Here is an 18,974-nt window from a genome sequence, read left to right as displayed (position 1 = left end):
GAGTGCCTCTCTAGAGTCTTCACTTCCCACATGTGCTGGTAACAAGGGTGTATGTGTCGAGGATGCTGGGAATCACCTCCACTCTGGCCCTGTGGAATCATTTTCTTGGTAATTTTGCTGCCTTTTGTTTTGGGAAAAAGAAAAATCTTAGGAATGATTTGCAGCCAGCCCCTCCCCACATGGACCAGTCCCAGGCCTGGCTGGGGTTGGGGGAACGTCTGGGATTTGAGTCCCTCCCCTGCCCAGGTGAGAACATCATGTTCCCTACTCAGAGATGCATATCCAACCCTTGAGTGCTGGGGGCCCTGGGAGGACTCCAGGCTGGAGAGGGTGGGTTGAGTGAGAATGACCAGCTCTATTTGAGAAACAGGAAGGGAAAGGAATTCCGAGAGATGTCTGATTCCAGAACAACTGTATGCACTCCCATCCCCACCGCTCCCCAGGCCCAGGCCCTAGCAGATAGGAGCGCTACCTCAATTCCAGCCCCGGGCCAGGGCTGCGTGGAAGGGACAAGGTGCCACAGGGGAGCCACAGTTGTTCACACACATAAATCAGGCTCCCCAACCTCCTGGTCCAACTCTCATCCCCTCCACCTTTGGACGACTTCTTTCACCCTGGCCCATTCCTGCCTGGGGCCTGGTTACATCCCTGAGATGAGGTCTCTGATCAGCACCTCCATGCCATCCTTCACCTCCAGGCCCCTTGCACTGCTTGCTGCCTGGCCCTGTCCTCTAACCTCTTGCATCCCTGCTCACCCTCCCCCAGCAATGGCCTCACCTTGATTTTAGGGAAAAAACAGAAGCGATGGGTCAGAAGCTCAGGGCTCCTCCTCTGTCCCCCATGTCCTCCTCTAGCTCCTGCCCCACTGTTCTCCCTTCACAGCAAAAGCCTTGAGATTTGCCTGCAGTTGCCTCCTCACCTCCCATTTGTCACAGCGCAACCCTGCCCTCCCGAGTGGCTAACACGGGCAGACAGAGCTGATGCACAGATGAGGACAGAGCCGGCTCTCTGGAGTCTCAGCCGAATTCACCATGGCAAACTTCCTCCTGCTTCAAGAACCACCTTCTCAGAATTCCCTGGCAGTCCAGTGGTTAGGACTCCACGCTTCCACAGCAGGGGGCACGGGTTCGATCCCTGGTCGGGGAACTAAGATCCCGCAAGCCAAGCAGCACTGCCAAAAACAAACAAAAAAACACACCACCTTCTCAGGAGCATCCAGTTCTCCTGGTTTTCTTCCAACCTCCATTGCCAGGTTTTACCGAGGCTAGAGTTAAATGTTGAAGCAACCCAGGGCTCCACTCTGGGTTTTCCTCTCTCCCTCCCTGGGAGGTTTTGTCAGGGACAGCCTGGCTTGGGGTGTTATCTCCATGCTGCTCACTCCCAATTTATACCTCCATCTGGGACACTCCACTGAGCCGAGTGTCCAGTAGTCCCAGGCCAGGGTCCCTCTCCTGTCTCTTCACTCTACCCACTGGGAACTTTCTGCAACGTTTGCTTTTCTTTCCTTTCATTTTTAAATTAAAAAAAATTTTAAGTGTGGAATATACCAAGGGTGCATAAAACAAGAACATTCTGCTCACTGGTTTCTCATAGGCCAAACACTCACAAAGTACAACCCAGATGAAGAGCACTGTCAGGTCCCTGCAGCCCCTCTTGGGGCACACCAGCCATTCCTCCCTGCTCTATCCTGAGTTTTAAGGTAAGGTCTTTCTTGATTGTTTTTATCACCTAAACATACCTCTCTAAAGAATCACTTTCCAGGACTTCCCTGGAGGTCTAGTGGTTAGGACTCAGTACTTTCACTGCTGTGGCCCTTGGTTCAATCCCTGGTCGGGAAACTAAGATTCGCAAGCCATTCAGCCTGACCCCCCCCCCCAAAAAAATCACTTTCCTCGTATGGTGAAATATATACCTATAATTAAATGCATAAGGGTGAACCCATCCTAACTTCTAGTTTTTAGTGCAGTCTTCTATCTTTTTCTCTTGTGCTTACCTCTGCCTCTCCCTTCTATCACCATCACTCTCTGGAACCCTTGGTTGCAAGAATATGTTGCCTACATTTCTCCTTGTTTATATAATTTTATATATATATATATATATATGCACACTATACATATATACACACATTTACACAGAGTGGTTTGTCTTTGGTTTACATATTTAGATCATTCTGTATACACCTTTCTGCATCTTACCTTTCTCATCTTAATTTTGTGGCAGGCCCTCCAATTCAAGTGGTATTATTTATTCCAATTCCTTCTTTTTGATGAAAACTCAAAACGGGTCCACACACTTTCCAATACTTCTCTTACAAAATGTGGAGTCTAATTTCCCTCTCCTTGGATATAGCCTGGCCTTAATGACTTTGCTTCTAATGAATAGAATCAGGCAGAAATGACTCTGTGACTTCTGAGTCTAGGTTAGAAAGATGATACAGCTTCCACCTGTTTTGCTCTCTCTTGGGACAATCACCCTTGGAAACTAATAACCACCATGTTGTGAGGAAGCCCAGGGCACATGGAGAGGCCACGTGTGGGTGTTCCTGGGCAGTCCAGTGCTTAGGACTCGGCGCTCTCACTGCTGAGGGCTGCGCGGCCAGAAAAAAAAAAAAAGAAAAAAGAAAAGTCTTAGCTGACAGCCAAAATCAAACACCAGAATTCAAGTGAGGAGCCTTCCGATGATTCCAGCCCTAGCTTTTCAGCAGCCCAGACTGATGCAGCAGAGAAGAGCAGTCTCCACTGAATTCTTCACAAAGGGCAGATTTGTGAGCAAAATAAATGTTGCTATTTTAAGCCACTAAGTTTGGGTAATTTGTTACACAGTATAGTAACCAGAACAATATGGAGGTATCATAATGTCACCAACTGTGCTTTTGTGAATGGGCCATCACTTTGCAAATATTTTCCACTACACCTATTTCTATAAGTGAGAATCCCAAGATTGGGATTATAGGGCCCAAAAGCATATGCTTTTTTTTTTTGATGTGGAAAGTCTTTATTGAATTTGTTACAATATTGCTTCTGTTTTATGTTTTGTTTTTTTGGCCCTGAGGCATGAGGGATATCAGCTCCCCAACCAGGGATGGAACCCACACCCCCTGCATTGGAAGGCAGTCTTAACCACTGGACCACCAGGGAAGTTCCGCATATGTATTTTTATTTTAGTGGAGTTTGTCAGATTGCTTTCCAAAAAGGCTATAACTGATCTTACCTTTGTCAACAGTGTTTGGACAAATCCTTTTCCTCACATCCCTGAAAGCCAGAGTTGGTGTAGCTCTTTTTAACTTTTGCTAGTCTACTAAATATAAAGTGACTTATTCTCATTGCTACTCTTTAAAAAAATAAAAAAGACTTTCATGCCACAACTAAGGAGTAAGCGAGCCACAACTAAGGAGCCCCCCTGCTGCAAATAAGACCCGGTGGGACCAAATTAATTAATTTTTAAAAATAGACTTTTTTTTTAGAGCCGTTATAGGGTCATAGCAAAATTGAGTTCCCATATAGCTCCTTCCCCCACAACACACAGCTTCCCTCACCATCAACATCGGCACTAGTGTGGTATGTTTGTTCCAATCCATGAACCAATGTTAACACATCATCAACCAAAGTCCATAGTTTACATAGAGTTCATTCTTTGTGTTGTACCTTCCATGGGTTTTGACAAATTCTAATAACATGTATCTACCATTATAATATTATACAGTATAGTTTCACTGCCCTAAAAAAATCTCCTGTGCTCCACCTATTTATCTCTCCCTCTCCCTCAAATGCCTGGCAACCACTGTTCTTTTTACTGTCTCCATAGTTTTGCCATTGTTACATTTTTCACTTTGATTTGCCTTCCTTGCTTCCTGATGAGTTTGAACATCTTTTCAGTTTGTGAGATTTTGTTGGCTGCCTCCCAATAGCTTTTTCTCCTTCATCTTTGCTAACAAATCTGGATTTTTTCCAGGGTGGCAAGTGTCCAGTCTCAAGTGATTTCCTGACTCCATTCCCTGAACTCTCAGCCTCCTTACACCTACGGGTGGCCACAAATGACCCAGTTTTAGTCATTGAGAAATAAATATAAGTCTGCTAGGGATTTCCCTGGTGGCACAGTGGTTAAGAATCTGCCTGCCAATGCAGGGAACACGGGTTCGAGCCCCGGTCCGGGAAGATCCCACATGCCGCGGAGCAACTAAGCCCATGCGCCACAACTACTGAAACCCATGCTCCGCAACAGGAGAAGCCAGTGCAATGAGAAGCCCACGCACCGCAACAAAGAGTAGCCCCCGCTTGTAGCAACTAGAGAAAGCCCACGGGCAGCAACAAAGACCCAACACAGCCAAAAATAAATAAATAAATTAATTAATTAAAAAAATAACAAATATAAATCTGCTGGGAGTTCTGGGAAGGTGTTTGCTTACCTGATAAAGGGGAAAGATGTGGCTGGTGCCAACAGCAGGATTTCCTCCTGCTTTGAATACTAATGTGATGTCTGGAGAGACAGTAACTACCTAGCAAAGCTGGGCCCACAAGCATGAAGACAAAAGGCAGCATGATAAGGATGATGGTGGAAGTGTCAAAAACACCCTGGGTTATATGCCGCAGAAATGAATGGTTTGTGTCCACGAAAAGACACGTGAAGAAACATCTATGGAAACTATATTCATGCTAGCCAAAATCTGGAATTAATCTAGATGGCTATCAACAGTAGAACAGATGGATAATTTGTGGTATAGTCATGTAATGGAATACTATATAGATACGAAAGAGATAAGACTATAGCAATACACAGTAATATGGATGAAACTCATAGACACAACATTGAATAAAAAAGCCAGACACCAAAAAAGTACATATTGTATAATTCAATATATATGAAATTTTAAATGTGCAAAATTTATCCATGGTAACGGAAGTCAGAATAGTGGTTACCTCTGCAGGAGAAGTAGTAGCTAGGAGGGCAGAAGGTTACCTTCAGAGTGGGTGGTTAACCTTGGGTGAGGTGGCTGCCTTCTGCCAAGGACCATTTTCAGAGGGAGACAGCTGAGGGCTGAGATCTGGACCACACACCACATCATGAATTTAGTATGTCTTTCCACTTGTTCATATCTTATCCTTTAGTAATATTCTATAGGTTTCATGTCCTTTAATAAGATTTTTTTAAGACATTTTTTATTTATTTTTGGCTGCATGGGATCTTAGTGGCAGCACACGGGATTTTTGTTGAGGCATGCGGCATCTTTCCTTGCGGTGCACAGGCTTCTCTCTAGTTGTGGCGGGCAGTTTTCTCTTCTGTAGCTGTGGTGCATGGGCTCCAGGGTGGGTGGGCTCTGTAGTTTGTGGCACACAGGCTCTCTAGTTGAGGGTCAGGAGCTCAGTAGTTGTGGCACAAGCCCCAGGGCATGTGGGATCTTAGTCCCCTGACCAGGGATCGGACCCGGGTCCCCTACATTGGAAGGCAGATTCTTTACCACTGGACCACCAGGGAAGTCCCCTTTAATAAGATTTTATAGGTCTCCCGCCTATACAGTTCCTATACTTTTCTTAATAATTTATTCCTAAATATTTTATAGTTATTATCAATTGAATGTTTTTCTTGTTTTTATTTATTTCTAGAGGCTTATTTTTAGTAAATGCTATTATTTTAAATATATTTTTCTTGTATTTATCACCTTAAATTTTCTCTTATTAATTGTAGTAGTTTTCAAGAAAGTCCTTTGGATTTTCTAGATTTACAATCATGGCATTAACTAAAGAGATAGTGTGTAATCTCTTTCTTTCCAATATTTATAACATTTCATTTTCTTGCCCTATTACATTTGCTAGAACTCTAAGCCAATGTGTAATAATAATAGAGTTAATGCCAATGTTGTCTAGTTCCTCATTAAGAAGAAAAAAGTTTTAGTACCTGGTGTATGTTGACTTATGATTATTTTATATTTCATATCTTTTTCATAAATTGTGCCTTTGTTAGGTAGTGGTCCTCTTTATTTTGCTCAATGCCTGTCACCTTAAATCCTACCTTCTTTAATGTCACTGGCTACTCCTGCTCTCTTCTAGTTTGTGCTGGCCTGACCTCACTCTTTGCCAACTCCTTTATTTTCAGCCTTTTCTTTTCCTGTGGTTTCAAGTGTCTTTCTTATAAATAGTACGTGGCAGGGTTTTGTTTTTCTAACCCAGTCTCTAGGTCTTTAAAGGGGGTTCAGGGTGTCCCTATTTAGTATGATAAATATGCTTGACTTTGCTCATTCCATAATTACTTTCTTATTTTTTTACTTTGTGGTTTCATCTTTTTATTCAGTTGAGCTATTCGAAACTACCATTTTTATAGGTCAAAACAGTTGAATACTAGCAATTTCATACAGCTAACTTATAACTTTCCTTTTCCCTCTCTCTCTCTCTCTCTCTTTTTTTTTTTTTTTTTTTGGCCACACCTCGCAGCTTTCAGGATCTTAGTTCCCTGACCAGGGATTGAACCTGGGTCCCCAGCAGTGACAGCTCCATGTCCTAACCAGTGGACCATCAGGGAATTCCCTCTCTCTTTTAAGAAGATGTCATTCATTTAATTTTTCTTTGGTAATTTGGAAATTCTAGTACTTTTCCATTCCATTAGTGGCTACCTTCCCTCTCCAGGTATGAGGACTGTCCCTTGGCTGGGCATAGGTAGCAAATAATGTGCCTGTGTTAAGGGGGAGAGTTCGAGAACAGCTGGCTCTTCTTCCTTGGTAGATAACTTGTATTATCCATCTGGGAGCTTGTACAATGTCCTCTTTCTCCCTGAAGTTTAAGAATTTTACTATAGTCTTTCCCTTCCATACTGCCTGGGAATGTGCTCAATACCTCCCATACGCAAACACAGCATTTTCTTTATGTCGGGAACTCCGATTGTTTGCACAACAGGATTCCTGGATTTGGCCCCCAAATCTCTGGTCTGTTCCCTCATGCCTTGTGCTCTGTGCATCTTTTCATTGAGCTCTGAGCTATTTCTTCCATTAGACCCAATCACAATCTTCATAATCTTCCACCATGCCAAAATTGTGCTTTCCTTGGGGTCTTTGCACTTGCTATGCTTTCTGCCAGGAATAATTTCTCTTAGATCTTTCCCTGATCAGTCATGCCTTTGGTTGATCTTAGCTCTGATGTCCACTTCTCAGATTCACCTTTCCTGCTGCCTTAGACATAAACACAATACTCTGTACATCAGCTTGGTTCCTTTCCACCACTGTTCACTCTGCCCATAATTAGTTATTTGCTGTATTCATCCTTCACATGCTCCCCCATCCACTCCCTGCTGGATGGTAAGGACTCTGTAAATCATTTGAATTCTTGCTGTGTCCATTCTTGCCATGTACCCAGTATCTAGCCCCAGTAAGCCCTGGCTAAGCACTTATGGAAGGAATGGAAGAGTGAATTAAGACTGGGACTGCCCCCAGGGAGACCTTGCCCTGTCCAGTTTCCTCCCCACCCATGGGAGCACTGGAATGGGAGATTAGGTGGGCAGAGGAAGGGGCCATGCCTATTTGTGAAGGCCTGAGAGACTGGTGCCTGTTGGGCTTTTATTCTGTAGCTACAGCAGCTACTGCAGGTCCTGAAGCCACAGACAGGGAACAGGAGCAGGAGCTGGGCCGGGTGTAATTCCACTGGGTGTGGAGGGCCTTCTTGGCCTGACCCAGGGCTAGCCTTGGTCTGGGGCACTCTCATCCTGCCACAACATCCCACTGCCCCATTTTATTTTTTATCACTTAATACCACATGGCATTCTTTTTATTTAGTCCAGTCAACAGGTATTTCTGGAGCTTACTTGGTGTTTGAGGTGGTCAGGATACATCCATGAGCAAAAGAGATTTCCACTTTAGACATGAGAGTGCACAGACTGTGACACGAGAAACTTTAGGAGATGAGCAGTGCTTCTAGAGGTGAACAAAGGAGATGCAGGCAGAGAGGTAATGGGGAATAATGGAGCCCTTGCCAGCTCTGGCTTTTCTTTGGGGGAGTTGCTACTGCAGGGTTCCGAGCTGGGTATGAGAGGTCCTGACTCATGTATTCATAGGCTGATGTGTGGAGAACTGACTGAAGGTGGCAAGGGCAGCAGCAAAAGACTGGGATGTGGCTGTGACATTGTCCTGGGGAGAGATGGTGGTGGCTTGGACTAGGTGGAAGCCATGGACCTGGCAAGAAGTGGTCTCATTCTGGGTAGATGATGCAATGGAAGCAACAGGACTTCCTGATACATTGAATGTAAGTGGGAAAGAAAGTAGTCAAGACAAAGTCTGAGGTGTTTGGCCTGAACAGTAGGAAGGACTGAGCTGCCATCACTTGAGCTGGGGGAGTTGGGGTGGAGTAGGTTTGGGGGATGAGCTGGAGCTAGGGTGGCACAAGTTGAGTTTGAGGTGCCAAGAGGAAGTCAGAGTGCGGGTGCCTAGTCCATAGCTGGACATTGAGTCTGGCACTCAGAAAAGGTCTGACTGGACATACACCTTTGGGAGTGATAGACATGTAAGTGGAATTTGAAGCCATGACCCTGGGTAAGATTATGAGAGCAATAGTGTAGACAGAGAAAAGGTGAAGAGGAGGAACCAGTGAGGTCAGAGGAAGCCAGGAGGGCATGGGGCCCTGGAAGCCACACAGGGACTGTGCTTCCAAGAGAGGAGAGATCAGCTGGTCACAGGAAATCTTTCCTGCCTATCCTCGTAAGGGCAGGCTTTTTTTTTTTTCCTACTGTTTTTGTTCACTGCTGTATTTCCAGCACAGAGCGCAGATGCTCCATAAATAGTTGTTGAATGAATGAGTATATGCATGAATCCACACCTCTGCAAACAGCCAGCACACAGGGATTTTTTAAAAGAGCAGAGAACAGGTAGGAGGCTCTACCCACTCTCAGTAGCATCCCCATCCTCCCTTGCTTTTGCCAGCCACAATGATATTAACTCAGGTGGGAGACCTTCTGGCTAACACAGGGCCCAGAACAAACGAGCTTCAGACAAGCTCTGTAGTGTGGAGCTTGGTGGAACCTGGGTTGGACACTGGGTCACCCACCAGTCCACAAAGGACTATACAGCCACTCCTCTGTTCACCTCTCTATATCGAGTCATTTGTCCATCCATCTACATCCAGTCATCTGTCCACCTGTGCATACAACCGCCCTTTATCCACCGTCTACAGCCACTCTTTTGTCCATCTTTCCATCCAGCCACATCCGGTCCTCTGTCCATCCATCTGCTAGGGTGACCAACTTCCCAGATTGCTGCAGACTGTCTCAATGTTAATATTGAAAGTCCTGCACTCCAGGAAACCGCTGGGACCCAGGAAAAATGGTACAGTTGGCTGACCCATCTGTACCCCTGGCATCCCGTATTGCACCCCTGGGCTCGAAGCCCACCTGTCCACCCAACCTGACTTCCTTGGCCACTCTCTCCCATCGAGGCAGACAAGACTCCACCTCTCTCGCTAACCCCGCCCCATGCACCGCCCCTTCCGGAAGCCACTACAACGAATCCGGGCGCCCTAGCAACAGCGCTTTTTGGGCCGCCCAGTCCGCGAGCTGGGCTCCCGGTGCGAGCCAATAGTGAGGGGCTCCGGGAGTGAGGCGTGGGGGGCGGGGCTCGCCGCAGCGGCCGCCATCTTGGTGGGAGAGAAACAATAGGACGGAAGCTCCGCGGGACCGGCTGAGGTAGCAGGTAACGCCCGGTCTGCTCGGCCTACCGCTCTGCCGCCCCAGGGACTTTGGAGGAGGGTTTCTCCGGGTCGTCGGGGAGCGAGGTCTCTGGTCATTAGCGGTGTTCCCGGGTTTTTTGGGAGGGGCTCTCCCGGGATGATGGGAGTAGGAGAGATCTCTCAGGGTCCTTGTGGGGCCAGATTTCCCCGGGTCATTTGAGAGAGGCATTATTTCTTCAGGTTATTGGGGAGAGACGATTTCCCCTGGTTTTGACGGGCAGAATCTTACCTGGTCATTGCGGGGGGGGTGTCTCCCGGATATTTTGGTGGTGCGGGATCTCCCCCTGTCATTGAAGTCTCCAGTCATTGGAGAGGGTAAGATCTCCTGGGTCATTGAGGGGGTCTCCCCAGGACATTGGTGGCCACGATCTTCCGGGTTATTGACGGGGGTCTCCTTGAGTCTTTGGCTGGAGAAGTCAGCCCAACGCCTCAGGTACGGTTACCTGCGGCCGGCAGATGTGCAGCCATTTTGAGTGTTGAATGTCAGTTGGGCTTGTCAGCTGGTGTCTGGTGGGGGAGTCTGCACACCTAACCTTCTTATCCCAAAAAGTCCTAAAATGGATCCGGGGACGTCTTCTTAATAGTGATAAGCTTCACCATGGATGGAGCTTTCATTTCGTTCACGTTGGATTACAGACTGTTTTTTGTCTTTTGCGTCCTAATGATTTGTTTCATTTTTGGCTTTTATTCAGTTTCATATATTAAAGCCGAATTGCAGAAAAATGAGTCCAAATATTGTGAAAAGAAAATGTAAAAACCAGTAAAATCTAGTGCTCTTAAATACCGGGGAAATAAAACTAATCACTGATTGGAATGAAGCATTTTGGTAACAAAATGTACATAGAACAAGAATAAGATAAAATCATCTGAAAAAATAGTTTTAAGTACTAAAACTTCTAAAAAGTGGTAACAGAAATGTTGCAGATCACAAGTTTTATGATACTTTGTATAAAGCGCCATAATTACAGTAGTTTTGATGAATTCTAGTATTTAATTAGTTGCTGTATTAGCATTTTTATCAGGGTAACATTTTAAGTGAACTAAAATGCTTATTTACATAGATTGCTGCTGTGGAGTTTGTGTAATTGCATCCTGTAATCTGGTGTTAAGTATTTAACGAGAAGTTTCAGGGCAGTATTGTTATTGTTTTAACTTTAACCACTACCAGAATTAGAAACTGAGCAAAATGAATACTTTATCATATTGATGTAATAGGCCAGTGAGTGGATCACTTAGTAACTTTTTCTGGAGGCAAACATCAGTTGAACGGTTAACTGTTACTCCAGCTGGTTGACCTGCTTTGTGACTTTAGAATAAAATTCTCAGGAATTGTTAGAAATCAGGTGGATGAGAGCTAGGACTGGAGTTGATACAATTGTAAAAACCAGCTTAGCAAATGTAATAGACTTCTTTTTGTTTCAAGCCTTCGCAGGTGACAGACAAGTACATGGTATACCAGCCCTATAGCTGTCTGAGCAGTGGAATGTGTGAGGAAGGCACAACTTCTGACTGATGAACCTTAACCAGTCTTCTTTGCAGAGGGGTGCAAGGGGTGCCAGAGCCTTCCGTAACACCGTAGGGAGATATCACCGGTATCTAGGCAACAGGGATGAGCCTCCCTGAGGCCAGCTTGCTGAGGTGAAAAATTTCCATTGTTTGGTTCATAAAGAGGATGCACTGGGGAAGAATTTTTCCTTTAAGTGACGTTATTTTACCTAATGGGGTAATCACCTTAGACAAATTGAACACATTTTTGTGTAGTAGATGATTGCTTTCATGTGATTACATTTTAAAGCATGTTTTTGTTTTTTAAATTATATTTTTGCCTATTTGCATACCAAGTAATAAAAGTAACAAGTAATACTAGTGTTTTGTAATATATTCTGGTAACAAGGAAGGGGCCTTTTCCCCCAAAATTGAATTTAGCGTTTACCTCAGAATTTGAACGAAAAGAGTCTCCTAAAATGATGGATACTTGGTTTGGATTTGTCAACCATCCATCCATCACCAGCTTCTGCAGTTACCAACTCCTAGCCAATGTTGTTTCATTTACACTCTGCCTTCCTCCCCTCCCCTTAAAAAAAAAAAAAAAAGCTGAATTTTTTTAGGAAACCTATCCCCAAAGTGTATATTATCCAAAAGTATTTCATTATACATTATTAGTGTATCTCTAAGACAAGGAGCTACCCATGGTTTTTACACCATTATTATGCCTAAAATACAATGATAATTCCTTAATTTTTTTTTTCAAATATTCAGTCATGGTCAAATGTCCCTGATTGTCTCATTATTTTTTTATAGTTGTTTGTTCAAACTGGGATCCAGATAAAGTCTGCATATGGCATTTGATTGAAGTGTCTCTTTTGTCTCTTAAATTTATATATGCTTACTCTGTTTTGTAATTTATCTGTTCACACTGTCATTTATCCTGTAGGGGTTCCCATATGCTGGCTTTTGCTCATCACACTGTGTGCTTGAGACCTTTTGACTCTGGTGGCTGGCTTTGAAGGAGTCACACCTGTATATCTTTTCAGTGAAGAAGTTGTGTTGGAACTGCCAAGGCTCATTCAAAAGTGAGCCCCAAACCTTGAACTCTGGGGGCTGTCAGGGACCTATAGGGCCACACAGTGCAAGACCCTCCTCCTCCCTCTGTGTCATGTGGTCCAGATTTTCCATGTGGAACAGAGAGGAGATTCTTACCCTTGGCCTCCAGGAGGATGAAGATGTTTTGCTCCTTGTCTCCTTACAGACCTCCTCCTCTCACACTGACCTTGCACCCTCTGCTCACAGGCTGTTCACAATCATGGGGGCCTCAACCCAGTGCTCTTCTTTCTTTGCACATTACTCTTGGGGTGCCTTCTGCCTTCCCTTTGTAGGTAATTCCCAAATCTGTTTTCAAGTTAAGTTCACTCAAGCTTCGCTCCCACTGCTTCCAGCTGTCTGCTGTACATTTCTTCTTGATTGCTTGATTATCCCTTATATTTAAGTGTCTGCAGCTCAACTCACTATCTTCTCAGCTGTTTCTGACTTCATGAACAAAACATCCTTGTTCTGACTTGTGAAGACTCAGTATCTGACTCATCCCTCTAATTTGATTCCCTGAATCAGGGATTCTGAAGATAGGGTCCATAGTTGCCCACTCCACAAATTGTATGCAGAGTTCAGTGAGGCTGTGAATTTTCAGGAGAGTCCCACAGTTGTCTCAGATTCTCTAGGGGGTCTGTTGCTCCCTCAAGGGTTAAGGACAGTGTGCTACACTTCGCCATCTATCAAGTCCTGCTTCTTTACCTTCTCCCCCTCCTTCCTTGGTTCTTCTGTGTAGGCTGGGCAGGGCAGCTGGCTCTGTGGGTGCAGTGGAGAAGACAGGAGACTGTGTGCCCTGCCATGTATGCCACTGAGTAGGGGAGGTAACATTAAAGAGGTCCGAGACAGGTGTCTGGAGATAGCAGTTCTGTTGTCTTGGTGACCCTAGAACCTGAGGGCTGTCAGGACAATTTCCCACCACCCCCTGCCCAGCAGTTGAAGTCAGAGCCTTTCTGAAGCCAGGTTTTTCCTCGTCTCTGCCCGGTTAATTTTCCTAACATAAAATGTCGCCACCATACTCCAGAATCCAGTGGCTCACATACTTTATAGGTTGGGTCAGAGTGAAACAATGGGTGAGATCTTTTAAAATCTATGCTCCCAGCGATTCTACTTCTAGGACTTTTTCGTACAGAAATACTTCACAGGTGTGCAAAGACAGATACAAGGATGCTCACTGCATTATTGTGGTAAGAAAAAAGTTGGAAATAGTGTCAGTAGGGAAGTCGATATATACATTATGATTTTGTGTGACTATTATACAGCCTTTAAAAAGACTCATATATAGACAAATGTAGCAAGATATCTAAGTCATATAGTTTAGTTGGGGGGGAAATGGCAAAACAGAGGACAGCTATTGAATGATTCTACTTATATGGGAAACTGGAGTACTCAAATTAGAGACAGCAAGTTGAATGGTGGTTACCAGGGGCTGGGGAGTAGGGAGAGTGGGATTTATTATTTAATGTGTATAGTTGCAGTTTGAGATGATGAAAAAGTTCTGGAGATAGTGGTGATTATTGCACAACAGTGTGAATGTACTTCATGCCACAGAACTGTATACCCCAAAATAGTTAAAATGGTAAATTTTATATTGTGAGTATTTTATCACTTTTTTAAAAGTTAGGTGAGAAAACTAAAGCTGATTTTACTTGGGAAAAAAAAGGCAAAACAACACATATAGCCTGATCCTATTTGTGGAAAGAATAGAAAAATGCACTGAAGAAAATCTACAGGATAAAGAGACCCCAAACTAATAATGGTGGTCATTTTATCACACTTGTAACCAGTTTAAAAATGTCTTCTTTTAATAGCTAAGCAGGATGTCCCTTGGTACTCCATTCTTCTGCCTGTTGCGGAAGCCCCGTTTCTTCATCCGCCTCAGAAAAGTGCAGGCTTAACATGCCCTCATCCACTTATACTGTCAAGTCCACCCTCTGGCCTCCATCTTCCATTGGACTTTTTGTAGGAACTGGAATGGTGGACAGAGGACAGCTCACGTTTGAGGAGTGCGTTGCATGTAAGCCAGGCAGTAGGCTAGATTTTTAAATCTTGTTCCCACCTTATGGCACCTACATAAAACTACCATGACTAGTTTACAGATGAAGGCAGGCACCAAGAATAGGTAAAACACCATTTATACCCAAGTATAAGGCAGGCCTCAATTTGTCAGGGAGATTTTATTTTATTTTATAATTTATTATTTATTTTACTTATTTTTAGCTGTGTCAGGTCTTAGTTGCGGCACGTGGGATCTTTTCCTTGCGGCGCATGGGCTTCTCTAGTTGTGGCACGCAAGCTCCAGGGTGTGTAGGCTCTGTAGTTGTGGCGCGTAGGTTCCAGAGCACGTGGGCTCTGTAGTTTACAGCACGCAGGCTCTAGCTGAGGCGTGCGAGCTCAGTAGTTGTGGTACGTGAGCTTAGTAGTTGTGGTGCGTGGGCTTAGTTGCCCCACAGCATGTGGGATCTTAGTTTCCTGACCAGGAATCGAACCCATGCCCCCTGCATTGGAAGCACACAGTCTTAACCACTGGACCACCAGGGAAATCCAGGAGTTTTTGTTCTTTATGCCAACAAAATGCCCCTTGGTTAAGACTGAAATCGTTGGGAGGATGATAACTTCTAAATGTGGTATCCAGGTCAGAACAGGTAGCAAAATAAGCACCTGGTAACAACAGAAAAGTCATGCCTTGATTTGATTTTGTGCTAGTGAAATGTAGCCATTGTAGAAGTGATGTGGTCAACACCTACAGCACCCACCCACAAAAAATAAAAATGATAGGAGCTACGGCTGCCTTGCCTAACACCCTCACTGCGCTACGTCTTTTACCTGTGTTCTTTTCATTCCTGGCCACTCTGCAAGGTGGTCAGAAGTCTCATCCCACTCTGGACTGAAGGATTTCAGGCTTTGGGTTTTTTTGAAACCTTTCTGACTTGGAGACAGGCCTCCAGTACCTGCTTTCACAAGCCCCTTTGGGCAACTGGAGTCAGCCTGGGCCTCTTCTGCTTGCTCTCTGTCATGGCAAATTCACAAAACTTCCTTTGCACTGCTGCATTTTTTTTTAACTCGTCTTGTGAATGTATTTAACTGAAACTCATGATTGATCAAATGGGAGATCATTTAGTATTACCTGCATTCTCTGTGTATCCATCTGTTTACCTTACTTGAGACATATACTTGTAGAAATTGAGTGTCCAATCCCAAGCCTAAGGAAGAGTAGAACTTTTCTTTTAATGGAATAAGATGTGTTAGAGACCAGGAGGCATAACACTTGGCTCCAGTGTTGTTATTTCTGCACTTAGTTTTCAAGAATGTGCCTGCTCGATACCTGAGCTGGATCCCAAAGGCAAACCCCCCGAGCCACATCAGTCTGTCTTAACCCCACCACAGCCCCTTGCCTTGAGCCTTGTTCATCTTTAAGATGAGCTGCTCCAGGGCCACAGGGCTTTCCTATCCACGGCTGCACACTCAGAAATGAGGTGGCCCCATGGGCTGGGTGTGCTTGTCATACTCTCTTGGGGAATGCAGAAATCTTGCATTGCCCTGCAATGTTTGTTTTATAGGAATAATAGACCATTTTTGTTTTACAAGTATAAAACTAACATTGGATATGCATTTTTACTATAACCTTCCCTCCTTCTCATCTGTCCCATTCTCTGATTGAGATCCCAGGTCATGTCTAAACAAATTCAGTGTTTTTGCTGAGGCTGCAGCAACATTTGTCTTGGGATTAACCTAAGTCCAAGCCTGCCGGCTTTCACTTTGGTACGCATTTGCTTAATGTGCTTTAAACTTGGTATATGTGGACTGTGCCTTACTCCTCCTTCCCCTCTCATGAGCGAGAGTTCACAGTTCAGCTTCTTCTACAGGGTGCCTGTGGAGGTGTGTGGACCCTATATCTGTTGGCTCTAGTGCTAAACATAATCATACTGTTTCCTTGAGAGATTGCCCGAGTAAGCAACAAAGGAAGAAGAGAGATGGATGAAGTATACCAGGCCAAAGAATGTATGTTTTTATGAACTTGAGCAACCTGACAGGAAAAACATACACCAGTAACTGTTAAAGCACTTACTTGCACGTTGCTGAGATTACTGTCTACCTAAGTTAGGGTTTTTTTTAAAATTTATTTAATTTATTTTTATTTTTGGCTGCATTGGGTCTTTGTTGCTGCGCACAGGCTTTCTCTAGTTGCAGTGAGCAGGGGCTACTCTTCCTTGTGCGCTGGCTTCTCATTGCAGTGGCTTCTCTTGCTGCGGAGCATGGGCTCTAGGCGCGCGGACTTCAGTAGCTGTGGCTCACGGGCTCAGTAGTTGTGACTCATGGGCTCTAGAGCGCAGGCTCACTAATTGTGGCGCACGGTCTTAGTTGCTCCACGGCATGTGGGATCTTCCCGGACCAGGGCTCGAACCCATGTCCCCTGCACTGGCAGGCGGATTCTTAACCACTGCACCATCAGGGAAGCCCAGTTAGTTGGTTCTTGTTGAACATTTTCAGTTTTTCTTCTGTTATGAATAGAGGTTTTACATATAAGGCAGTGAAAGATGTCCTTTCACGAACAGTGTCTGTTCTCCAAGGTGAGTGCCTCTAGAGAGACAGCTGAGGTACTTGCCAACCCCCTGCTGAAGGTGTGGGTTTTTCTTGCTCTGTGTCCTTATCGGAGCATGAGAACACACATATCTCTCCCTTAGGTTCTTTGAGTTGCCCCTGCCCTTTGTAGAACCTGTGCTGGGTTTTATGGGTGGCTTGGGATGCTGCACCTACATCGGGAGGCCAGAGGAGGACGGTAAGCCCAGGATGCAGGCTCCTGGCGCATTTGGAACATTGGACCTTGCAGAGGTGCCAGCTGCCACCTGACAGACTCTGGGCAGTGAAAAACTGATGGATATGGCCAACACATCTGGGGCAGATGAGGGCTGGGAAAGGAAGGAACAGGCTACCTCTCTCCCAGGAATGATTTATCTCACTCTCAAAGAGTGTTTTTACTTTGAAAATACCTTAGGCTCTTTGTATAGAGCCAAAGAAAGGGAATAGTGGTAAAATATCAAAAGTGGAAGTGCCCCGTTGGCCTTCCCTCCCAATCCTCACGTCTGTTGACTGACTGAAGTCATTGCCCTTCTCGCAAGCTGCGAGATTCCAAAGGAGTCAGTGTGTAGTTTGCTTCAGAACTATGGGTGCAGTTGAACTTGATTTCCCTAAAGAAGTTTTTAATATTTTGCTGTGCCTTATTTTGGAAAGAAGTCCCAGGACTCATAGAGGATGATTGACGAATGGTCATGTGTTAAGGTATAGTGCTGTGGGGCTTCCCTGGTGGCGCAGTGGTTGAGAGTTCGCCTGCTGATGCAGGGGACGCAGGTTCGTGCCCCGGTCCGGGAAGATCCCACATGCCGCGGAGCGGCTGGGCCTGTGAGCCATGGCCGCCGAGCCTGCGCGTCCGGAGCCTGTGCTCCGCAACGGGGGAGGCCACAGCGGTGAGAGGCCTGCGTATCGCAAAAAAAAAAAAAAAAAAAAAAAAAAGATATAGTGCCGTGACCTATGTGGTGTCAGGAATTTTCTCACTCCCATATCTCATTCTTTTCCCGGCTGGTCATGGAGGAACACTGACTGTAGTTAGAGTAGTTGGGTGATCAAAGCTGCCATATTGATGCTGTTAGCCTGGGATGCTTAGCAGACCCCTGAGGGGAGTATTTACCTGAGTGAGGTGTTGTGAGGACCCAGAGGAAGTTGTGCCCTCTGGGCACAGGATCTGGTGTAGCGCAGGGCACACGTGTCCCTCTACCAGCAGGTACAGCCCTCATTGTGCTGGCCTGGGTGGGTTGGGGCTGCCTGGGTTCTATGGCTGGCCATGAGGACTGAATCATTTTTGGCACCACTAGTTTCAGAGGATGAGTTCATGTGTCATCTGGTTTGGGAACTGGCTGAGAAATGAGCAGGGGTAAACGTTGACCACAGGCAGGGAGCATATAATCTTGCCTGAAGCTAATGGACTGTTACTTAACTGGCACATGAGAGAACCATGACTAAGGTAGGAGAGTCCCCCATAGATCGAGAGCTCAGAACAATTTTGGCCATAGTCTTCAAGGGTCACTTCTGCATGTTCCTGTTGTGTATGTTTCCCACATGATGGTGGGATTTGTAGTCTGCATCAGGCGGAGGAGACTGGAGATGGAAAATTGCCCTTGAAGAGGGGAAACAGGCTTTTTTTGAGGGGGGGAACAGGCTTTTTAAGGAGGACTGATAATTCTTGGTGTGTGTATGGAATACATTTAGGTATTTATAAGTAAATTTGATATTCTGATAAAGGGGACATGTGACACCTTAGAATCAATAATTTAGATTTTCTTGAAGGAGTAGTGCTCTACTTTTAGCTAGAAAAACTTTTTAAATTGCTAAAACTCTGTAATTCAAGCATTGTAACTGAGGAATATATTTCTAGGTAGGCTGAAAGCTCCTTCTCCCTGTCCCCCTCCATATTGGGATGCTCTAGTCTTTCATTCCAGAAATCTGGTCTGATGAGGCAAAGAGATGTGGCAGTGTGATCATGCTGCTGGTTCGACAGAGAAGCCTCTGAGAGGCTGCTGTTTCCCTTATGGAAAAGCTTGTCCGGATTTTTGGAACAGAATCTGCTGTTTCATTTGTCCCTCAGAATTGGTGGAAGGATCTGCATTGTTGTGACTTTTCTTGAAATACTTCCACTTA

At 45.1% G+C, this 18,974-nt stretch overlaps 1 protein-coding gene across 3 annotated transcripts in view; it reads left to right on the top strand.

Moving 5' to 3' along the window:
* Window positions 1–9,574: 9,574 nt before the first annotated feature.
* IP6K2 (inositol hexakisphosphate kinase 2) overlaps window positions 9,575–18,974 on the top strand; it is a 29,173-nt gene continuing 19,773 nt past the window's right edge. Inside the window, exon 1 of one of the 3 annotated variants that reach the window (XM_060022437.1) lies at window positions 9,575–9,661. The gene's annotated coding sequence lies outside the window, so the exon portion shown is untranslated. The other 2 variants (XM_060022438.1, XM_060022436.1) reach the window with 2 other exon arrangements.

This window comes from Delphinus delphis, chromosome 10 (assembly GCF_949987515.2).
Source record: "Delphinus delphis chromosome 10, mDelDel1.2, whole genome shotgun sequence".
In the NCBI taxonomy this organism is placed as follows: Eukaryota; Metazoa; Chordata; class Mammalia; order Artiodactyla; family Delphinidae; genus Delphinus; species Delphinus delphis.
Note: the sequence above shows the minus strand (reverse complement) of the source record. Positions and strands in the feature narration are given on the sequence as shown.